The 25260-nt window shown below is 43.3% G+C and overlaps 1 long non-coding RNA gene across 1 annotated transcript in view; it reads right to left on the bottom strand.

Moving 5' to 3' along the window:
- Positions 1 to 550: 550 nt before the first annotated feature.
- The window catches only part of LOC131494627 (uncharacterized), a 371492-nt gene continuing 346782 nt past the window's right edge, over positions 551 to 25260 (bottom strand). Inside the window, exons 19-22 of the long non-coding RNA XR_009253501.1 lie at positions 20536 to 22989; positions 20072 to 20226; positions 18752 to 19679; positions 551 to 2015 (exon numbers count right to left, since the gene is read on the bottom strand). This is a non-coding gene — a long non-coding RNA (uncharacterized LOC131494627). The remainder of the gene's footprint in view (positions 2016 to 18751; positions 19680 to 20071; positions 20227 to 20535; positions 22990 to 25260) is intronic.

Raw genomic sequence — 25260 nt, 5'->3', positions numbered from 1 at the left:
CCTGGATAAGACATCGCCTTGCCGAGCCTCAGTTTCCCCAATGCCTATTTCTTACAGTCGTCATGGAGAGCGACATAACCTATATATAAAGCACTAACACAGTCTCACATTTTATGAGCTTATTAAGTGTCGTTGATCACTAAGGAATACATATTTTTTGAAATATGAAAAAAAAGGTGGGTACAAGTCATACGAGAACAAAAAAAGCGTTAGGCCATTTAACCTTGCACTTACGGTTTCACCAGCAGGGGAGGGATATGAACACCTAAGACACAGGAAAAGTGAGAGCGTACTCTATGCAAATGCTAAATTATGTAGATCAGACCATTAAATGAAGACATTAGAAATGGAAAATGGGATATGGGGCAGTTGTGGGGAGGGATACATTTCCGAGGAGGCAGGGCAAGCTGAGGATCTGATTCTGGTCATTTCCTCTTTTGCTGAGTGCGTCCTCCAAGTCAGCCACTGTGGAGAAGGCGTTGAGCAAGGCAGAATGTCCGCCTCTTCAGAAAACTCATAGTCTAGAAGGCAGGGACATCAGTAAAGAGATCCTTGTAAGATATTTGGTGCCTTCAGAGATCGAAGCAAACATTTAATCAACAGCTATTCATCGAGCACCTACTATGTGCCAAGCATTATAGAAGATGCTAGGAACCACTGCCCTCAAAGAGTTCAGTACGTCGTAGTGCTGGAGAAGGATAATAAACAGGACAATGTAACGAATGCTAAGATGAACGGAGTCTTTTTTTAATATTCATTTATTTTTTAGAGAAAGAGAGAGAGGTGGGGTGGGGGGAGCAGACAGCGAGGGAGACACAGAATCCAAACCAGGCGCCAAGCTCTGAGCTGTCAGCACAGAGCCTGACGCAGGGCTTGAACTCACTAACCGTGAGATCATGACCTGAGTCAAAGTCGGACGCTTAAGCGACTGAGCCCAGGTGCCCAGGTGCCCCCACAGAGAGTCTTTTTTTCAAAGAGATTCCATGACATGGGAGAGATGTGCGGTTTAGGAAGTCAAGGAAGATTTTGTCTGATAGGTCACATCTTAGCTGAAACCATGGTAGCCAAGCCAAAGGTTAACAGAGGGGAGTTCTAGTCAAAGGACTATCTCAAGCACAGGGTGCTATGACAGCCCAGAGAAAAAATGACATAAGTGACAGACTACAGTCTGGAGGGTTTAGACAGGTTCATCAAGGCCAGGTGATGGAGCGTTCAAAACCACAAACAACAGGAAACAGGGTGCCTTTCTAAAATTTGCAGGGAGCAATGACTTCGTGCAAACTCCATCTACGGACAGCCTTGTGTTTCCTTCTGAGGAAGTGTGAATCAAGGGTGAGCTCAACACCCAGGTAGGAGGTGACCTTGACATCAGAGATTGAATTCACCTAGAGCCATCCTTCCAACGATGATGTCCTTAAATGCCAGTGACCGCCCCCCCCCCAGGCTAGAAGTCCACTGTAGCTCACTCTAAGCTCTGCAGAACCACGTGATGCCTATAGAAACAATGAGTTTCATGCATCATAGAGTATTGAAGAGAATGAGAGAGAAAAGAGAACTGTCGAAACAAACAAAACCACACGGGGACTCAACTGGGGTCTTCGGAGAAGGCATGCTCCGCGAGGGAGGGGCCAGTAGAAGCAGAGTGGAGCCAGGAACATCACAGGAGCAGTAATCGGTCCCCAGCCCAGTGGCACAACAACGGTCGGACTCCACTATTCCAAAATGGCGCAGGGCCGATTTGGACCAGTTTCTTCAGCTTGTTGACCCCCGTTTCACACCTGTGGAGTAAAGATGGTGGCCTCTATTTCACAGGCTGCATGGACAAAGCGAGATCGTCTTTATGAAAGAAGCAGTATCCACCTGTAAGCTTCTTTGCCAATCATTATTCGAACAGAGTGTCACTGTGAAGGCTTGGCCTCCAGAGTCCAAGCGTGGGTTCAAATCCCGGTCTTGCAATTGCTAGCTGTGTGGTTGTAAGCACGTTACGTAACTTCTCCGGGTCTCCAATTCCTTGTCTCTAAAATGGGGGAAATAACAGCAGTTACTTCGTAAAGGGTTTTAGGAGACACAAATGATTAATTTATTTAAGATGCTAACACAACGCAGGCGTATAGTCAATTCTCAGCAAGTATCAGCTATTACTGTTATTGTAGCGGCTGTTGTTGTTATTGTAATAGTAACACCAGTACCATTTCTGGACTCTATGACCTTGATTTTTAGAACACGCCGATGGGGGTAGAAAAGTACCGTATGAACGTAAATGACATTTAATTAGCTCCTCAAAGCCACTTCCTGTATGTTATGCTTTTCTCTTTTTTTAAACGTTTACTTATTTATTTTTAAAGACAGAGATAGTGGAGGAGGGGCAGAGAGAGAGGGAGAGAGAGAATCCCAAGCAGACTCCGTCCTGTCGGCGCAGAGCCCGACGTGGGGCTCGATCTCACCAACTGTGAGATCATGACCTGAGCTGAGATCAAGAGTCGGACACTTAACTAAGTCCCCCAGCTGCCCCATATTTTATGCTTTTCAAATATAATAGCAAGTTTGCAGCATTATTTGCATATGAAATATGAGAAAAGAAAAAACTTGGAAAAGTTACATAAATTTCTCAGGATCACACTCCAGAAGAGTCTATGCAAGGAATGGTCTCAAAGTTCCTGGTGCTAAATTCAGGGCTTTTCCTGATAAGCTGAGCTATCTCTTTGTACTGGGTATGCTGTGCTTTAAAAAGAGTAATTTTGATGGGGCACCTGAGTGGCTCAGTCGGTTGCGCATCTGACTTGGGCTCAGGTCATGATCTCACAGCTCGTGAGTTCGAGCCTCGCGTCGGGCTCTGTGCTGACAGCTCAGAGCCTGAGGCCTGCTTCGGATTCTGTGTTTCCCTCTCTCTCTCTCTCTACCCCTCCTCCACTCATGCTCTGTCTCTCTCTGCCTCAAAAATAAACATTTAAAAAAAATAAATAAAAATAAAAAGAATAATTTTGAGGGGTGCCTGGTTGGCTCAGTCAGTTAAGCTTCTGACTCTTGGTTTCAGCTCAGGTCATGATTTCACAGTTTGTGAGCTCAAGCCCCATGTTGGGCTTTGTGGGGGTCGAGTGGAGCCTACTTGGGATTCTCTCTCTCTCTCTCTCTCTCTCTCTCCCTCCCTCCCTCTCCAAACAAATAAATAAACTTTTTTTTTTTTAAAGAAGAATTTTGGGGCATCTCACCAGGATTTACTTTAGGTTGAGCTAAAATCAAACTGTGTGGTGTTAGCGAGTCTTGTCGTTCCTTTAAAATGCGTTTGTTTTCTCTGGGATTGCCTTTCAGATTTCTCCTCCAAGAAGAAATTTTCAATTAACCATTAGCTTATGTTGCAAACATTTGTTTTTAAATGCACTCATTCATTCTTGTAGGTGATTAAGGATGATGGGTATATAAATATACAAGTACATAAATGACAAGCCAAACCATGTACATATGGTAATTTAATTTTGAGATGAGTACCGTGTTTATGCACTTCTATCAGGCCGCCTACTTTTGATGAATGTGCAATTTCTTACCCACCATTTTATCACTGCCAACATTTAAGTAAATATCCAAAGTGCGGTGCTAGAGAAAGCCATCTATGCCATACAAATAATTTGCAGCTGAGGAAAATAAGCAGTGGGCCCTTTCTAGATTCTAAATCTGGTAAATTAGTTGCTCCCTGCTATACGTGCGGCACGTTTAGCAGGTGTCCAGTGATTTGAACCATGCCCCTGGGGGCAGTGACATTGATCGTAGATGTGCTCATACATTTCGGAGAAAGTCCAACCATGTGTCTGAAAATTGCCAAGAATATCTCAGAAGCTGGCACAGATGAAAGAACTTGAGAGTTATTTAAATAGAGAGGAGGCCAAACCCAGATCAGTGAGATTAGCCATGGATGAAAGAAGAGGAAGAGCATTCCAGAAAGTAGGAATCAGATGAAAACTAGCATGGTTCTGTGCAAGGACCTCTGGGAAGTTGTGTTGCTGAAGACAAAATAGCAGAGAGGAGGCAGAGGTGGGCAAAGGCCAGGTTGTGGAGGGTCTTATGTGCCGCACAGAGGGATGGGACTTTACCCCGAGGCCATGGGAAAGTTTAACTAAGAAGTGGCCTGGCCAGGTGTGCACTTCAGGTAGATCATGCCAGTGAAAACGTGCCTTATTCCCACAGAAGGCTGGAACTCCCAGCATTCCCTGCTATTCATTCACTGTTGAGTGTGGTCTGAGGCTTAGAGAGCGTTTCCAGGAAGCCAGAGACCTTCTGGGTTGCCAAAATCAACACCTAAAATCATCCCTGACTGTGAGTAAAGTTGAAATGTTAGTAGGTTTCATAGGGCTCACTGCTGAGGGATGGGAAGCCTTCAGATATGATGCAAAACCAGAATTGAGACTCGGGGTGGCCACACACTCTCCTAGAGTTTTTTGGCACCTCTCAGGGTGTTGGCTAGATCTGAGCTATTGTACAACTGTGGGTTTTGCAAACCTGACCTCGTGAGTTCCTTTCCACACCTCACCCTGCAAATTCACCCCTCTATGAAACTCTGGGGTCTCAGGGTTTAAAGTAAAATTGAAAGTTCAAAAAAAACCACAAAAGACCCCTGCTGTCATCTCCTCCCCAAACTTCTCCTGCCTAACTATACCCTCTTCCTATATTACACATCAATTTCACAGATGTTGGGTTGACTCAGGTTCCGGATGTTGTACTGAAAGGACACTGGGCTTAGAGTCCAGGCACTTGGTTTCAGTTCTGGTTCTGCAGCTTGCTTTCTTTATTTTATTTTATTTTATTTTATTTTATTTTATTAATTTTTATTTAGTTTTGAGAGACAGACAGAGAGAGTGGGTGGGGGAGGGGCAGAGAGAGAGGGAGACACAGAATCCGAAGCGGGCTTCAGGCTCTGAACTGTCAGCACAGAGCCTGATACGGGGCTCAAACTCATGAACCGTGAGATCATGACCCGAGCCGAAGTCAGACGCTTAACCGACTGAGCCACCCAGAAGCCTCTGGTTCTGCAGCTTTCTGACCATCTGACCTGTCCATCCATTTAATATTTTTAGCCTCAACTTGCCCATCGGGAAAATAGGAAATTAGCTAGATGTTGCCTGAAGGAACTTTAAACTCTCTAATAGTCTGTGATGACCAGAACATCCTATTACTTGTCATTGGCCCAGATGCTGAAAAGTGATAAAATGAAACAAGCCACGATCCCCATCATCATGGTTCAGCCATGATGTTCAAAATGGGCAGGTATCCAAATGATGTCACGGGGAGATACTGACTGACATGGAAAACTCTTCAGCTCTATTGTCAAGTGAGAAAAGAGGCTACAGAGAAGTATAATATGGTATCTATTTTTGTAAAATAAATGTATGCATAGAAAAAATATCCAAAGGACAATCTCAGTGGTCATCTCTGGTCATGAAATTTTCTTTGGTTAGTTTGTTTTGATTTTTTTTTTTTTTTTTTTTACAAAGAAGGTGCCTTATATTGAAGTAATAAATCTTATAAAATAGTGAGAGTTATTTTCTGGTGCATCATTATGGATCATTAACCATTCTTATGGGGAATTAGTGAAGACTTCACAGATAGCATGACATTTAATGTAAAACGTGATCATCAAATAAGAGTAATTTATTTCTTTTTTTTTTTAATTTTTTTTTTCCAACGTTTTTTATTTATTTTTGGGACAGAGAGAGACAGAGCATGAACGGGGGAGGGGCAGAGAGAGAGGGAGACACAGAATCGGAAACAGGCTCCAGGCTCCGAGCCATCAGCCCAGAGCCCGACGCGGGGCTCGAACTCACGGACCGCGAGATCGTGACCTGGCTGAAGTCGGACGCTTAACCGACTGCGCCACCCAGGCGCCCCAAGAGTAATTTATTTCTTACCAACCTCTCTACCCATCCATCGTCCCATTCTTTTCTCCTAAATAGAGCGTGTGGTTTCTTAGAGTTAGCATGACTTCCCCCACTAAAGCACACACTATTTGAAGGCAAAACGCAATTCTTCTGGTTCTACCATATACTCTCTAAAATAGCAAGCATTTGTCCCTCATGATATACAGAGTAAATAAACTTGCGCTTATGATGAGGGTTTTGTGGAAGGTAGGCGTGTGATTAACACCCAACTCTGTGGGCACTTGTGCAAAAATCTGTGGTCTCCGATTTCTCAGTCTTCCAAATCTAAGGTCATGAGTTCACTTCCTGCATCTCCTAGCTTCATTGTCTCGTTTTGTGGCTCAAACCCAAATCCCAACAAAGTGTGGCAGTCACTGTACTGGAGAAGCTGAGTAGAGATAGAGGAATAAACTAGCAAAGCACAAGGGACCAAAGATGTGGATGGATGGTCCTATTCTAAGCAGAAGCAAGGAGTCATTAGGAGAGGGCAGAGAGATGGAAGGGATGGAGGGAGAAGAGAGAAAGGAAGAAATTTCACTTCTTGGATCTACACGAAAACAAGAGGAAATGAGTCTTGGGAAAAGAATAGTCGTCAGCTTCGCTGCAACTCACTACCATCTATCTACATGCCAACAATGCCCAAATGTGTGTCTCTGGCCTAGACCCATCTCATAAATTCCAGATTAGTAGATTCAGCTCTGTGTTTGAGATGTCCACTTGGATGCTTAATCAAACTCTCCAGCTCAGCATGTCCCAAACAGAGTTCTTGATCCTTCCTCCCCAAACCTAGGCTATCTTGCAGCTTCTCCGTCTCAGTGGATACCAATCTCATCTTTCTGGTTGCTTAGGCCAGACTCTAAAAATAGGAGTCAGCTGTGCTGTTTCCCTTTCAATTTGTCAGGAAATACTCTTGATTCTGTCTTCAAAAGGTATCAGAATCCAATCGTTCTTCACCAACCCCACCACTACCAGTCTGGTCCAAGCCATCGTCATCTTTTTTCTGCATTACTGCAATAACCTCCTGACTTCCCCCCACCTTCTCTTATACCCCTGTAGTCTCTTCTAAGCACAGCAGCTAAGTATCCTCCTAAGACATTTATGCCTCCTTCCTGATAAAAATGTTGCACTGGCTCCCCATTTCAATCAAACAAAACTCGAAGTTTTTTGCAGATAGTGGTCTACCAGACCCAATGTGATCTAGCCCAATGTGATTACTTCTCCTGCCTCATCTCACTCAGCTTTTGCCCCATGATTTTCCTTACCACTCCTCCTACACAATTATCCACTGACTGATTACTATTCGTTGTGGTGTGGATACAGTTTATCTCACTGTTGAGTAATATATATAGCTAATATTTGAAATCCCATATTGCATAACCATTAATAAATTATGTCTGCATATCGTATTTCATTGAATCCTCATAATAGTGTTGTGGACTAAGTATTCCTTTTCCCATTTTACATACAATATATCTGTCTTCAGAGAGGTTAAACAACTTGTTGAGGGTCACATGGTTGGTAATTTGTGTGCTCGTATTCAAATACAGGTCTACTTGACTCTAATGGGGAAAAGGAGGACTACATGTGGATTGATTTCTATTAAATTCAGATCCTTACATTAATAATCTCATTTAATTCCTCTTAATCTATCATTTTCCCTCCTTCTATTATGCCCTACTCCATTAGGCAAGGTTCTGTACATAGCAAATGATCACAGAATGTTGATGAGCAGCATCATCATCACCATGTCATTGCAAATTCTATTTTGAGTCTTTGCTTCAGTCGTCATGGGTCATGTTCTATTTATTTCTTCATTCATGCACTAAATAAAGAGACTTGTGGGCAGCAAGGCTGGAGAGTTAAATTCAGTTGGGCAGTAATTGTTTGCGTTTCTTTTTCTACTTTCTAAAAATTGTTCTCACTATCTGCTCTGGGGCCATTCCCAAAGGAATTCTTGGTTCCTTGCGTTCCTACCTAATTCCCTTCCCACCAGCCATGCAGTTATTCAACGTGCCAATTGTCTGTTCCCAAGTGGCCTCTTTGTTCTCTTTGGTAAACATCAGTATGATCTAACCATTATGGTCCTAAATGGTCCACCTATATCCTTGAATATAACCCTTTTTTTTTCCCTTTGCAGAAACTGTTCAGAGCTTGGCCAGTTATCTATTCAAAAGTGTTTAGCACCTAATACAGGACAATCTTTGATTTAGGAATTGGGAATAGACAGAGATAGGACACTTGGTCCTGTATGGTTCATCAACGGAGAGAGAGAAGAAGTGAGGTCATTGTGGTCTGTTCCTGGGTTATAAATCTGAGCTGAAAGTTACCTAAGACATTGGTCAATCTCCATTTCACAGATATTAAAACTGAGTCCTAGATTTTTTGAAAGCAGTTTCCAGTTTTTTATACCAATTATTTTTATCCCAACAGGTTTTAAATTTCTTAAAGATTGTGTATCCATTTTTTTAAATACTACATTAAGCAATTTTAATGTTTCACAGTCTTGTTAATTGAAGATGCCAATTAGAGCTTCTAATTAGCATGAGGTTGTGTTGCTACACTAAATTGATTTCATTTCAGCAAAATTAGAAAACTTTGACATTTTGCTGATCCTATGCACTAATCAGAAAGCTAAACATAGTTTTTTCCATTGTAATCTCCACTGTGTGTGTGTGTGTGTGTGTGTGTGTGTGTATGCCTGGGGATTCAAGAAGTACAGTTTAAGAAAACTTGATAGGGTGGGAGAATAAGAATGCCAATGTCAAGACCAGAGCCCTGAGTTTTGTAGTGTACTCGTATCTTTTCATACATTATTCATTCAACAACCATTCCCTGAGCCCAGCTGTGCACTGGCCATTCTTATATATAGTGTGACACAAAATGCTGCAGAAGCCTTCAAGAAGAAAGCTGGGACATATGGTCTTGTGAGCAGAAAACCATTCAAAGCAGTTGGACCAAGTGGAGGCACAATGAGCAGAGAGCGGAGGGATGGGGGAGGTAGGGAGGGATCGAATTTTTAAAGAATTTACATAGCATCCCAAGGAATTTGAACTGTATTTCATAAGCAGTACGTGGCCAAGGAAGGCTCTGAATGAGGAAAATGACATGGTCAGTTCATATTTTCTAGGAGCAGCAATGTGGAATGTATTAGCATGGGAGAAGAGATCAGAGTAAGGAGACCAAATCAGAGTCTATCACGGTAATCTAAGCAAGAATGTATGAGAGCAAAAAACAGTGGGAAGGGAGAAGTAAAAGGGAATTGATATGAAAAATACTCAGTGTATTAGGTTGCACTAGAGAAGCAGGGAGGAGGAGTCATAAATTGTTGTATATGTCCTATCCGTCAATTTAGCAGTCTCTTTCAGCCTCCTTTTTGAGTTCAGCATGTTCCACGGGACCCTCTCCAAATTGATGTCAGCTTGTTAGACCAGAAGTAGACACCTGACTCCAAATGTGTCAAAATTTCTTTTTTGGAAATCTTACAGTAAGTCATTGGAGCCTCCATTCACTGGAAAGTCTTGGAGATTAAGGTGGGCATCACAGAGACTCGAGGGCTAAAGGCCATATTGGGCTATGGACAAGTAGTTGAATGTAGTATCTTGGGTGGAGAATGCAGATGATTCATAAAGGAAGAGGGAAATAATGAAGGACCATGTCATCCCAAAGATGAGGCAGGAAGGAAGGATAGGGGAAAAGGACATGGGGACAGAGACAGAGACCTGCATAGTGCCTCATAGTATCTGAATCATAAGAAAACAAATGGGAAATCATTCCTCCTCAGCAACAAGAAGACTTAGCCATCCCACCTGAAGAACGTGTTGAATGGAGTGTGTACTCCACTCTAGAGCTGTTCCAGGACACAGAAGAAGAGAACCTGAGAAAGACCTTAGAAAGCATTGTGACCCTGCTACCATAAGACCAAACATGACATAAAGAAGCTGTGGCACATAAGTGCTTTAGAAATGTGACAAATCAAAGTATTTGCCTATTTTTAAAGAAAGAGAGCCTTTCACAGGAACAATTGGGTAACCACAGCCATTATATTTACATATTCATTTAGCAGTAGTAAATTGTAATGCCACATTTGGGGGATTCGGGGTTTTCTAAAGAATGTCTGTGGTGGGAGAGTCACAACAAGTCTCACTGAAGAAAAATAGAAATGATATGTGCTGGCCATTGTTCCAAGTGGACACAGAATCACAGGAATTGGCAAGACATTTCCCACCCTGGAGAAGCCTGCATCCCAGAGGACATGACCGTATAATGCTAAGTATTTTGGTGGAATGTTGAACAAGAAGCCCTAAGACTCAAAGTAGGGTCACTTGCATGAGCCAAGGAGAGATGGAGAAGTATTTTCCAAGGAGGAGGCAATTGAGTTTTACAGGAGAAGCAAATGTCAATTGGACAACCAAACTGGAAGAGTACATAGTGATGGAGTTACCACACATTTCCTCTCAGCGGTATTTCATACATGTAGGCACTGATCTAAAACAAAACCCAAGCCTTGTGGAAGCAGGGTCTATTTTCTTTTAATTAACTCCCTCTTTGGGTCCAACCCCACTTCACATATCTGGTGGTACACTTTCATACGTTGGTAAACCCCATGTGAGCTTTGAAGTACAACAGATCTGCCCGTAAGATCTGCCCACTAATGGGAAATTCTGACATTTCCTAAGTGTAACTTTGAGCGAGCTGCTTAATAGCCTTGTGCCTCAATGTTCTAAAACAGGGGCCACTACCTACTTTCACGGACGGCGTCAAGAAGCATACCATATAAAGTACGTAGAGTGCGCAACGCATTTCTGGTAATACAGAAAATACTTGAAACAAGTTAATTAAGAACAAGCTTATGCTTTCAATCCCATTATTCCACAAAATCACTTCAAAAATGTAAATGCGTTGACAAATGTGATTCATTCATTTACTCCCTCTTTCTGAAAATATTACAGGAAGCTGAGAAAGGAATAATTTTACCTGTTACGTCTATTCAAACAAAAACACCTACCACTCACACCTCACTAAAGCTCCCTCCCCGTGTTTATCCACCATACCTACAATTTTAAATGGCTTAAATTCTAGCATACATTTAATTATATCTCCTGCTTCTTTGGGGCTAACATTATTTACAGAAATTTTCTCTTTTGCTACATTTTCCCTTTTAATTATTGTTCAAAATTCTTTACTACTGACATATCATAGTTTATTCAACTTGCTCTCTATTGCTAGATTTTTGAATTATTTGCAATCTTACGATGTTAATAATATTGTATTGCCTTCACTTATTCCATAAAGATTTATTGAGTGCGTACTACGTACGAAACACTACCCTCACTGTGGATTCAGGAAATTTGTTCTGGCAGAAATTCCACTTGCAAGGAATTTTCAGTCTAGTAGAGTACAGCTAGATCAGCAGGTAGATAAACACATGCAATCAGAGGAATTCCATGGTAGCTACAAGAGGTGCTAAGTTACTCTTCTAGAACAAGTGACTCTATTTAGCTAAAATTCAGGATTAGTTCAAGCAAAACACAGGGAAACTAAATTGGAATCGTTAGGACAGATCACACAAGGTCCTGAACTCAGAATTAGAGATCCTAGAATATTTTCTGTGATTGCTGGGTCACCGTGCACTGGGGCATCATGGAATAATGGTTAGAAGAGCACAGATCCAACAATAAGATGTTTGTGAAATAAATCATGATATGTACAAATAATGGAATACCGTGAAACCATTAAATAAGTGGTAGAAGAGTAAGTAATGGTTTGAAAATGATTTATAATGTTACTATACAGGGGCACCTGGGTGGCTCAGTCGGTTCAGTGTCCGACTTCAGCTCAGGTCATGATCTCACAAACTGTGAGTTCAAGCCCTGCGTCGGGCTCTGTGCTGACAGCTCAGAGCCTGGAGCCTGCTTCAGATTCTGTGTCTCCCTCTCTCTCTGCTCCTCCCCTGCTCAAACTCTCTGTCTCTCTCTCCCTCTCTCTCTGTAAAATATATAAACGTTAAAAAAAATTTAAAAAATGTTACTATACAGAAAAGTAAGATTATAAAGCAATGCATCCAGTATGATCCCAATTTTGTATCAGAAACAAAATGTAGGGAAAAAGTGGGAAATGTTTGCTTAGATTTCTTTGTGGTTATTTCAGAGTCTAGGAATTATGAGTGATTTCATTTTCTTCTTTGTGCTTTGCTTTCATTTTTGTTTTTATGTTTTTCATTTTTAAATTAAGCACTCAATATATCCCTAATAATTCAGCATCGGATTGTTTCCAATTTCTATACTGGAAGTAATGGTTTAATGTTCATCCTTGTACATAAATATATGTATAGATCTCTGTTAATTCATGTAAGTGGAATTTGGGAGTCAAGAGGTATGCTCACAGGATTATATATTACTTTGGTATTAAAATTTTTAACTTAAAAAAAAAAGCCACGATAGAAGCAGGCTATGTTTGAACGTGAATGCCACCATCCCTAGAATATAATCTCAAGCAAATTCTATTAGTTTCCTGTGCCTCGCTCTACTCTTTAAAAAATTTTTTTAACGTTTATTCATTTTTTGAGAGACAGAGAGGGACAGAGCATGAGTGGGGGAGGAGAAGAGAGAGAGGGAGACGCAGAATCCAAAGCAGGCTCCAGGCTCCGAGCTGACAGCACAGAGCCTGAGGTGGAGCTCGAACTCACAAACCGTGAGATCATGACCTAAGCCAAAGTGGACGCTCAACGGACTGAGCCACCCAGGCGCCCCATCGTTCCACTCTTTTAAATGAGGATGTTAATTGTTCTTCCTCATGGGGTTGTAAACATTGGATGCATTAACTCCCATAAAGACTTACAACGGCGCCCAGCACATAGTGAGTGCTCAATACATTTTAAAAATCATGAATTTGTACCATTGATAATACAACGAAGGTTTTCTTATCTTGTTTTCCCTGATGCATTTTTTGTCATTTAATGTGTTCTATTACGACAGTATCTCGCTTAAGTAATTAATCCTTTACTGAACCAGTCCCCCAATTAATCTTTTATTCTCACAATTTCTTCCTATTGCCCCTTTAAAAACCACTCTTTAAGGATAATACTCAGGTAGTGAGATCTGAACCTTTTTTTTTTTTTATTGCTCTTGATATGAAAGTGTACTTGTAAATATTCTCAAAAGTACCCAACCCCTGGTCACAATATATTTTGGCATGGGAGTGAGTTAGTAGTTCTACAGTATCAAAATCAATTTTGAAGGAACACGGGATCCCTAAAGGATTTCAAGCTTCCCTTTTCAAGGGACTATTACAGCCCGAACGAGCGTTCCTTCCCAACAGTTCCCTCTGGGGCCTCATGGAGCTACCAGATGAAAGCAGGCCACACAGGTCTTTTTCACAAAGTGGAAGGCACTCCCGTCAGAAGTAATTACTTATCACCCAAGGAAGTATCCCTTAAATTTTTTGGTTTTGTAGAACATAATCCTATCACGTGAAATACTCTGTTAAACAAAGCCTTACTTGCAAGATGAGACTCCTTCAGCATTCAGAAGCACTCCGTATGCTCTCAAAAGAGAGGAGTCCTTCTCAGAATTCTTTGCACTTCCCCCTACGTATCTGTAACTGATAGAAGAATCCCAGTGACTCACCGCAAGGAGCTGACTGGAAGTCCGGGTAGCTAGATTTTAGACTTACTGCACTGCTAATGACCTGGATGACCTTGCACTCGTAGTTACAATGCAACTTCTCCCAACAACTTTCCATCCGTAGAAATGAGGCATAGAAGCAGCTGATGTCCAAGGTTCGGTTTGGTCCAACACACCTTTCCTTTTTTTGTGGTTTCTTTCTAGACTTGGCTCAGCGTCAGGAATGCAGAAATCAGTCATTAAATATTACAATGGAACTCCCCTCAGCACTTAGAGGGAGAGCGAAATTCATGTGCTAATATCTTCTTCCTTAACACACAACCCGTGTTTATGAGGTACCTACCAGGTGCTGGTACTTTTACATGGTGGAAACACATTAGGAGCAAAATAGAAACAGTCTCTGTCCTTTGAAGTTTACAGCGCATCAGATAGTGACCCAAGGGATGATAATTAAGTTTGATAGGTACGGCGACCTCAGGGGTAACCAGCTTTGAGAGGCTATGGTTCTAAAGCTGGACCAACAGTAGAGGAGACACTGAGGTATCGGTTTCTTTAAACAACCTTCCCTAGCCGTTCCCAACACCCTTAGCTCAGGCTAAGGACACGTGCCTCCTTGGGGCTCTTACAGCAAGCACCCTGCGTTTACTGCCATCTGACCCATCAATACGTTGCATTGAAAATATCTGCACATATGTGTCTGCCCCACTAGACGGTAGCATCCTCAAGAAGAAGGACCATTTCTTGGGGCGCCTGGGTGGCGCAGTCGGTTGAGCGTCCGACTTCAGCCAGGTCACGATCTGGCGGTCCGTGAGTTCGAGCCCCGCGTCAGGCTCTGGGCTGATGGCTCGGAGCCTGGAGCCTGCTTCCGATTCTGTGTCTCCCTCTCTCTCTGCCCCTCCCCCGTTCATGCTCTGTCTCTCTCTGTCCCAAAAATAAATAAATTAAAAAAAAAAACATTGAAAAAAAAAATTAAAAAAAAAAAAAAAGAAGGACCATTTCTGTTTCATTTTGTGCCTCCACCTATGACCTCTACTTTAGCACACAGCACAGATCTTGACACCTAGTTAGCCCAGAAAAAACATTTGTTGAATAGACACAAGGCCTAATCCACTCCCAGTTTGAGAAGAGCAATGACTGATGGTGGAACTCAAGATATAATCAGAGTTCAATCAGCTCAAGAGTCAAGGTCCCACTCAGGCCAACCAAGTACTGTTTTACTTAGAGGACACCCAAATACAGGCAATTCTTTGATTATCTCCATTCTCATGTAGAGTGTTCTTTTATGGCCATATATCTTTAATTTCCCCCCTTTGAAAAGCTCCCTTAGAGCACGGAAGCGTAAAGAGATGATGTCGGCCAAGCCCTTTGACCTCTCTGCAAGAAGGTGAACACACACACACGCATACACGCACACGCAGAAGATCCTGACATTCCTCGGGCTTTTTCTTTTCCATATTGAGATCTTATCAACAGGCGGTCCCTCTCATTTCAGGATACGTGTCTCGAATAAACTCAGTAGAAGGACAAAATAAACCAACGCACTCAGACACAACTCCGAGGCACCGGCAGCCTCTTGCTGTTGTCTAAAAGCAGATGAGCAGCATTGCAACCGACTTCTGCAGCACCTCTGTCGGGCAACCTTTTTCCAACTTGAATCAGAGGGGAAGCCAGCTTCATGTCTGGGGGTCTGCAGGTTCGTTACCGGCTAACACCTCTGCTTCCTCCATCACCTGGCCCTGGTCTGTCTCTCCTCCTTTCATTTCTTTAGTTCCTCCTTGCTCTTGATAAGCTATGTCTCTGTTCTCCCCGAAAGCCCGGCTTTCTTCCACCTCCTTGCCTTTGCACCGAATGAACTCTGGCACCAATACTCCCCCACTTCCCAAACCATCTGCATGCCTTCAAGTCTCTCCCATTTTCAAGGTCCAACTCACAGAGCAAATGCTCCAAAATGTCTTTTCTCAATGCTTCAGCTTAATATAGCTTCTCCCTCCTCTGAGCTTTATATGGAACCCTCTATTTATATATATTCTTCTTATAACTTCCTGCCTGTTCTGGGAGTTCACGGACTGGCCTTATCTTCCCTGCTGGCTGCAAGTTCCCCGAAGGATGATTCATTGCCATGTTCCCAGCACCCAGCATGTGAAAGACGCTCAACACACTGGAGACTATGGCATGGATTAGTAGGGCCCCATCTTGGATTTCTCGTTCTTCACAGTAATAGATGAATCTGGTGTTTGCAAGGAAACGCGATAGGCTTAGTTGCTAAAGAATGTCCCAAATTGTGTCCTTTGTTCTCTGTGGTCCGCCCCCACGTAGGCTGATTCTTGAGTGGAAAACATTCGATTTCAAGGGAACAGTGTGAGCAAAGGCACAGGGATGTGAACAGACATTGACTCTTCCGTAAACTGTCGTGTGACTTGAATGCAGAGTCTTTTCTGGGAGAAGAGATACCACTGGAAAGATAGAGAAAGTTTCATGGTAGACACACTCACACGTCCCACGAAGGGGCTGGAACTTTATCCAGTGACAACTGAAGGGAGTCACCACAAGATGTTACACATGTGTGGGTTTTTTTTAAATTTTTTTAAAAGTTTTTATTTATTCTGAGAGAGAGGGAGCGAGCATGAGCCGGAAAGGGGCAGAGAGAGAGGGCGAGAGACGGAATCCCAAGCAGGCTCCACACTATCAGCACACAGCCCAAAGCGAGACTTGAATTGACGAACCATGAGATCATGACCTGAGCCAACGTTGGACGCTTAACCCACTGAGCCACCCAGGTGTCCCTGCACATGTGTTCCCGAAAGACGACCCTGGATATCATGTGAATAAGAGCCTAGAGAGGGACAAGGTGGCAAGCTAAGAGAAAGTTCATTGTGATTCACTGATGGTACAGTTTCTTCTGACTTACCCTGGGGTAGAACAGGAGAAAAGGCAAATCTGTACAGGATGCAAACACCTTTTCTGCAATTAAAAAAAATCTGCAAAACACAAATGAGCTAACTGTACACGGAAGCCTTCAAAAACCAAAGCGACACACACGTGTAAGCTACGCGTCCCCTCAGGCTGAGGGAAGAATGCAGCTTCCAATTAAGTCCTGTTTCGAGGCACATCATATTTATTCATTTTATTCGCACAGTGATTTACATCTATTTTTATATGAAACATCCATTGTTCCCCAGACCATGGGGAGGAGAAGAGTGCTCCAGAAGCTTGCAGAGTTGAGGGAGAGGAGCAAATCACAGATGGATAAACTCTAAAGTGTATTTTAAAGTAAAAGTCCAGGGGCGCATGGGTGGCTCAGTCGGTTAAGCGCCCGACTTCAGCTCAGGTCATGATCTCACAGTCTGTGAGTTCGAGCCCCGCGTCAAGCTTTGTGCTGACAGTTCGGAGCCTGGAGCCTGCTTCAGATTCTGTGTCTCCCTCTCTCTCTCTCTCTCTCTTTCTGCCCCTCCCCTCCTCTTAAAAATAATTAAACATTAAAAAATATTAATAATAAAAGTCCAAAGAATTTTTGTTCCTTTTCGGCTCAAGTCTTCATGCTAATGTGTCTTTTGGGTAAATTTTCATGCATTTCTGTCCTGGGATTTGTGGCCAAACCCAAGGTAAATGACTAGTGTTTACTGAAGAAGTTATTCTCCTTCATCTTGGTTCCCTTTTTTCTTCTGTTTTGGATAATCTACTTTCCTGTGGCTGCCATTTTGAGAGTTCTAAAAATAATATGTAAAGAGAGCTGATCAGTGAAGAGAAATCTAAGGTGAAGAAGGAACTCAGAATCAGTACCTTGAATTATTGCAGTTCTTTCTTCCTGACTGAGAAAACTGAAGAATATTTGATGAAGATCCATATTGCAGAAACTCTTGTCCAAAATTTAGTATGAATTCTCTAGACTCCATTTTCCCACCTAATAAGTGGGTTGACAATAATACTGTCTAAGCTTTGGAGCGCATTACTCTATATTCTCTATCTCAGGGGTCAGCAACCATAGTTTGTGGACTAAATCCCTCAAGCTACTTGCTTTTGTATAGCCAGAGGGCTAGGGAAGAGTTTATACATTTTAAAATAATTTGGGGAAATCAAAACAATAACGGTGTTTTGTGACACATAAAAAGGTTATGAAATCAAATTTCAGGATCCATAAATAAAATCTCCTTAACATACAGCATTCATTCACCTATTATAATACTTTCCAGGGATGCCTGGGTGGCCCAGTCGGTGAAGCATCCGACTTCAGCTCAGGTCATGATCTCACACTCCGTGAGTTCGAGCCCTGCGTCGGGCTCTGTGCTGACAGCTCAGAGCCTGGAGCCTGCTTCCGGTTCTGTGTCTCCCCCTCTCTCTGCCCCTCCCTTGCTCATTCTCTGTCTCTCTCTGTCTCAAAAATAAATAAAAACATTAAAACAAATTTATAATACCTTCCACCATAGGGATATCAGGCTGCCATAACAACATACCGTAGACCAGGTGGCTCAAACAAATATATATATATATTTCTTACAGTTCTGGAGCCCAGAAGTTCAAGATCAAGGTGCTGCCAGATCCACTGTCTAGTGAGAACCCTCTTCCTGTTTCACAGACAGCTGTCTATTCATTGTGTCCCCAAAAGGTAAAGAGCAGAGATAGATCTAGTCTCTCTCTCATCCTTTAGGGACACTAATCCCATTGTAGGGGCTCCACCCGCACGACCTCCTCTAAACCTAATTACCTTCCAATGACCTCAATTCCAAATGCCATCACATTGGAGGGGGGGGGGCGGCAAGGTCGCAACACATGAGTTTTGGAGAGACACAAATCTGCCCACAGAGTGCAGTAGCTGCAACAGAGACCATATGGCCGGCAAACCCTCACATAGTTGCTATCTGGTCCTTTACAGGAAAACTCTGCTGACCTCTGCTCTACATTTTTAACAGCCCTATGAGTGTTCCCCCCTGTTTTGCCATTTTACAGGTGAGGAGACTGGAGCACCAAGAATGACTTGTTCTAGTTGACTGTCACACAGCTAGGAAGTGGGTTCAGGATCTGCACTGCCCAGACAGACTCCAGAAGGTTCACTCTCATACTCTATATAACACTGTCTTCCTAATATTCTGGGCTTCCCCTCGAAGCCGCCACTTGGAACCCCCTGAATGAATTTCAAGTTGAAGCCCCATTGCCTCTAAGAAGAACTTCTCCTCTACCCCAGCCTCTATTTCTCTGTTTTCCTTACCAGATTTCCATGTCACTTACCGTCAGTTCCATTCTTGGCTCACAGTCACGTGCGTGCCTGTGTCCCTCTCCCAACAAATGAGAAGACTGCCGAGAACAGGCAGGTGCCCTCGCCCTTACACCCTGGCCCTCAGCGCAGTGCCTGACTTGCAACGAGCTCAGAAAATGCGGGCTGATTGAAAAAATATGACTTGGTAAACAAAGGTGATCTCTGTACCCTCTACTGAGGTCAACTCACTTACAACAGGGATTAAAACCTTCACCCTCCTATGTGAAAATGATGCCAAGGCCCAGTGGTTCATTATTAGAGATTCCCTGCATTGGTTGAAAATGAAAATAAAGACATTATTTATTGACAAATAAGCAATTGACAAAGGTGTGTGAACCAGCCCATAGATGGGGACTCACTGCTTTGGGGTTATTTGGACGTGCCATTTTCAGGTGTTCACTCTCACTTTGTCCTTCTAGTTGCTAGCTGGGTCATTCCACTTATCTCTTCAAGAGCCTTTATTGACATACCAGTGGCTACAGAATCAAATCCAGTTTCCTTGGCTGGACATTCAGAGTCCTCATGGGTTTGATCCCAACTAACTTTCTGTGACGGTTACTCTAAATTCTTGATCAGATATATTGTTTATATCTGTTTTGAGCCATTCTTTACCTGTCATTTCTTCCCGGAATTTCTTTTGAGGAGAATTCTTCCTTGTCATCATTTTGGCTACTTTTCTGTCCCTTATGTGTTTTAAAAGCTTGTTATGTGTCCCGTACCTGCGAGCACTACTATATTAAAGAGGGGTCATGCACTGCCTAGGGCTCGGCCCCTCAGGAGGTGGTTTTCGGAGTGTGTTCCGTGCTCTCTGTTGTTGTGACTGGTTGCTTTATCTCCGTGCTTGTAGTGATGTTTTGGACCCTCCACCAGGTGTGCTTTGATGTGTTCATCAAAGTAGCCCTGGAAAAAAAAATTAAAAAAAAAAAAAAAGAAAAAAAGAGTGAAAAAAAATTGGGGGTGGTGGTGGTGGGCAAGAGGCCTTATCCCATACAAAGAGAGAAATGACAGGGATGGGGAAAAAGAAAAGAAAAGAAAACTGACCAGACATTGCAACTATATGTCTTAATACAGAGAGAGAGAGAAAGAGAGAGAGAGGGAGGGAGGAAAATAAAGAAGGAGATATAGAACAGGTGTAAAGAGAATAGATTAAATATGTTTGCTTAAACAAACCAACAAAACAACGCCCCGCAACCAGAATAACCAGACTAGAGGAGGGAAGGGGGGAAAAAGTATATATATGTACATATATGTATAATAGGAATTGTCCAAGAATTAAATCAGAAAATGCAAACCCGCTGGGTGCTTTGGATCCAGTGGCAGCTCTGGTCTGGAGGAGGGGCTGTCTGATTGGTCAGTGTCAATCTCAGGTAGATACATAGTTCCCAGGCATGGGGAGGGGGTCCCCCTCCACTGTGCCCCTGCTGTTGTTCCCTGAAGCCCCACCTTGCTGGTGATGGGGAGAAAAATGTCAAGACCCCAGTCTCTCCTCCCAGGACCATGTGTCCCAAACCACTCTGTTCAGGCTGTCCTCACAGTGCCGCAGGCTCCAGCGGCCGGGGTTTTTTCCCCACCCCCTCCTTAGTCTCCTGCACTCTTCCTGGGGCTCCTCATCTGGGATTCAGACCCAAATGTCTTAAAGGGTCCCGCTCCCCGCATCCCACCCAGTTCCTGGGAAGTGCTGTTCCACCCCACAGATAAATGGCCTTCTGGCTGGCGAGCGCAGGCAGGGTCTTTTGTCCTTTGAATGAATATATACCTTCTTCCCACAGCACTCCAGGGAGGAGATCGCTTTCTCCCACTGCGGACTGCACCTCTGAGCTAGGTACTGAGCCCGGGGCTGGCTCCCCTCCTCCGCAGGTGCACACACAGGGCAGCTGGGGCCCCAATCGGGAGAAAGCTTGCAGTTAGAGATTGGCTCTTTCTCCGTTTTGTTTTTTTCCTGACCCCCAGTTTGTGGTTTTTCACTTGTCCAAATACAGTCCTACACTTGCACAACCTCTCTTTCTCTTCCCTCTGTCTGCAGAAGGGAATCTCTCCTCTTCCTACGGGTGGTGCCTATGCCCGTTTTCTCTCTCCCAGTTCCCAATCACACACTATTGGCCCACCAGGTTGTCCCCATGGGCTCCTGGAGACGTCTCTGTCACTCTGAAGTCCGGACTCTTGGAATTCCAAGTCCTCTGGCCTCAATGCTACTGTGTTTGAGGGACGAGGGAACTTGGGGTCCCCCTACTTCTCTGCCATGTTGGATTCCCCTCTCAACTAACTTTCGAGCTACGTCTTTCCCTCTGTTTCCCCACATCCCAGTCTGCTCAACATTTTCCAAAACACTATTCCTATTCATCCTATAATGATGCTGTCTTGCACCCCAGGTGTCCATCCATCAATACCTTCAAACACGTAATGCCATGTTGAAATGCCACCTCTTTGAGGACGTGGAGTACACCTCAGTCATCTCCACCTGTCTCACAGCGATTAGCCCAGTAGCTGCACACACAGTAAGTGCTCAACACTGGCCCGTTTGCTGCTATGTCCCAACCCTTTATCCATCTACCTGTCCTTGCCTGGATCCTTTGTGACTAGATATGGACAGGGGACTTTCAGGAGGGCGGGGAAAGGAGCAAAGTCTAATGAGTTATGTATTATGTATTACATTATGTGTTACACATTATTCGTTCATTACCTGTCATTTGTTCAGCATCTCCAATGTGCTGGACACTGTGCCCAGAACTTTACATTTATTATCACCCTGTCATTTACATTTCAACGAGATAGATACTATTATTGGCTTGATTAGTCAAAAAAAGAAAGCTGGGCTCACATAGGTGGTGCGATTTGCCCAAGATCACACAGCTGATTTGTGTCTAATCATAGAACAAAACCTATGGCCTTTCCATTATATGTCATCACCCTAAGACAAAGACTCTGACACCAAGGAGCTCACAGACATGAAGAAGGTTTGACTCTTATAGCCCATTCACTAATTATTGGTCCATTTATTCCACAAATACCACATCAGACATCAGCAATACAGTATGAAGAACAGGCGATGGTGGATGGGTAAAGATAGGAAAAACATGAAATCAAAGAAAACCCAAGCAATGAAAACAACTCATTGAAAAGATAAAACAAAGGAAGCGCATGTGACTCAGTCACATAAAATTTTTTTAATTGTCAAATGAGGAACTCTACAAACCTGGGGGTTTTCAACATGATTGGTCTAGCTGAAACAGAGGGGGAAGTGAAAGTCAAAGAAGGGAATGGAACATTGATTTGGGGTGCAAAATCTATACTATCACAAATGTTCTGGTTTGTTTTTCAAAGTCCTTATGATGTGTTCTCAAGGAGGAAATGTCTCACAGTTTGCTGGGTAGCCATGAAAATGTACTGCTCACGTCTCCTGAGATGGGAAACATAGTTGACTGAATGTCCCAGTGCTGGATCCGCCACTGTGTTCATGCCAAGGTCACACCTCCCACAAGCTGCTCCCTGCCAATGACTAAGCATGACGAGGGTATAAGCCCAGGCTCATTTCTCTGGGACACGGAACTGCTCTCATAGGCAATTTGGTCTCTGTCCAAACACTGGATCTTAGAAATGTACTTCAGTTTCAGACTCTTTCTGCCTGGTCTCCTTCCTTCCTCCTCTCCTTTCACAGGTGTGAGACCTACATCAGGGTCTAAAGTCTCTCCCTGCCTCCCCCTACTTCCTCCCTCTTTCTCTTCACAGGTGTTTCCTCCAATGACCCTCTTGGGCATCTAACCCTGTCTTAGTGTGTACTTCTCAGAGGACCCAAACTTCTACACTAGTCCATTCAGAGCTCCCGGTGGTCAAGTAAGAAATGTTTTTAAATATACCCTTTTGCATTTGGTTTGGATTTATGTGGAGAGTTGGAAAGAATTGGTCATAGAAGAACAATCGTTCTCACGCTCCTGGACCCAAGAGAGTTCCAGCATCTTAAAGAACTCTCCTCTGAGACCATAGTAAGTAACCATAATAATAATTACAATGAAATCATTTCATCTTTTACTTGCAATAACCATCTAAATGCTGTGGGTGGGTATTTAAATGCTCGTGTTAGAGAGCAGGAGGCCTGGAATGGTGAGGAGGCTTGCCTGAAGTGACAATGGCTTTGTGGGTGGACAGGTCTAGTGAAGCCTGACATCCCTCTTCTCCATGCTGCCACAGCACATGCTCCTGGTTTCACACCCAACTGCAAGACAGAACCCATTAAGAATCAATTCAATATGAAGTGACCTTTTTGGGTGACATGATTCAACCCAAAGACCTTCATTTCTGCAAAATAAGCATCAAATTCGATGGGCATTTTTTAACCACCGTTAACTGACTGGTCAGAGTCATTCTCAGCAACATGAAGCGCCCCCCCACCCCACACCTCACACATTCTAACCGCAGCACCTGGCACCATGCCAAGAATACAAATAGTGCATCACAACAATTGGCTGGCTGTTGTTGGATGGACTGACTTTGGGTTTTCCCAAACGGCATAGTCTTGTTTTCAAAGATGACAACTACAGCCGTCTTTGTAAAACGTGCGCGTCATTTCAGGGGCAAACTGATGACGATAGCATGTGACAGATAGCATTTATTGCACCCCTTTCTTTGTGCAGTGTCTGTACCAGAACCACCCTCAATTATTATCCCATTTTGTAGATGAGAAAATTGAGGCTTGGCTCTATTAAGCAACTTGCCCAGTATGTCATAGCTAATAAGTGATAGAGATCAGATGCCGCCCAGAATGAAGAACCACTCGTCATCCTCTCTCCTTCCCAGAGATACGCCAGAATTGAGCACAAAGTCCCCACCTTGGTCCAATAATGGCGTGAAACAAGACTGAAATCATGAATAATCCAGAATGATCACTCTTTAAAGAAATATTTCCCAGTGCTTCATTCAAACTAGATTTAAAAAGTGATAGGAAGGGTGTGCATTAGACCTTTTGGGCTGTGAGCTAAGTGGAAAGAGGTTTATAATTATCTCATTACATACTTGATAACAAATGCTTCCAAGATGCTTGCTGCATTCCACACCATTTCTCTTTGACATTTTCCACAGCTCGCTGTCATTTTACTGACACTCTAATAGAAAAGTTTGAACACCCATAGGAAATTGCCCAGAGAGAGGAATGAAGGGGATCGGACTTTGATGGTTCCCTGTCTTGCTGAGGACAGGCTTGGTCATAGCTGAGCAGTCAGTCCTTGATTACACCACCAGCCTCCCCTACCCTGTTCTCTCCTTGATCACACTGACCAACGCATACCAAAGGCGGAAAATGGACGGTGTGATGAACCACATTGATCTTTTACCGTGCTACCAAGTTTAGGAAGAGTCGTCTGCATAGACAAGACTAGTTCCAGGACTGCCTCTCTCAGACTCGGAGAAATAAGGAAAACAAAAAGAATAAATAGGGGAAAAGGCAAGGAGAGGACATTCTAGTCATTATTTCTTCACGTATTACTTACTCGTCCCCCAACAAAACCATACTGAGTGCCTATTTTAGGTCAGGCACTGAGTTAGGAACTGGTCAACTAAATAGACGTGAGAAGGAAATGACAAAAAAGATATGACAGACTCTCCCTGCCCGTGAGCATGCCGCTTCTTTCCTAGTTCCAGCCACGGTAGATGAATCATGGTTCTTCTCAGCCAATCATGGTTACCACACCCCCTTTGGGAGCAATTAGTTTAGGGTCAGATGAGTGACACATTTCTGGCCAATGGCACATAAAGAGAAGTTTGCAAGGGGCCTTCTGGAGAAGATTTCCTTCCCCAGCACAAAGGAAGTAAAGGAGGGGGCCCTTTTTGCCACCTGCTTTCTTTCATCCTGCATGAAAAGATGTCCTGAAAAGACATGATGCTTAGAGCAGAGGCAGCCACATTGCAACCATGAGGAGAGTCATCACCGAAACTCCAAGGATGGGAGAACACAAAGATGTGCGGAACGTGGGTCTGCAATGTCACATCAAGGTGATATGCATCAGAATCCAACAAACGTGTGATCAGTTCAAGTAGGCTTAACCCTTGGTAGGATTTGTGGAGTGTCTTGTTTTATTAATAATTACCAAAAAAGAGAGATTTAGTCCAGCTCTATTTTGTACCAGGCAATGGGCAAGGTGCCCTTTACAACATCTTTTTTCATCAGCACAAGAGAGGCACGCTGATGCTCACAGGGGTAAGATATGGCAGCCACTTCATATCTGCCCCACCCAGCTCCGATTTGTAATTCCCTCTCCTCCTATTAATAGCACCTCAATTCTCCTGTGGGTGGTTCCTGATGAACCATCAGCTGTGGTGTCTTGGCCCCCTCTCACATACCTGATACATAACAAAGCTTAAAAAATCTACTGTTTTCTCTAAAGCACACTTGTCTTATTCTCTCGACCCCATTAGATATATAGCTACATCGATATCAATATCGATATTGATGTTGATATCGATATCAATATAGATATATTGGGGTCAATAT

This window comes from Neofelis nebulosa, chromosome 14, assembly GCF_028018385.1.
Source record: "Neofelis nebulosa isolate mNeoNeb1 chromosome 14, mNeoNeb1.pri, whole genome shotgun sequence".
In the NCBI taxonomy this organism is placed as follows: domain Eukaryota; kingdom Metazoa; phylum Chordata; class Mammalia; order Carnivora; family Felidae; genus Neofelis; species Neofelis nebulosa.
This window is presented reverse-complemented; position numbering and strand designations above follow the sequence as displayed.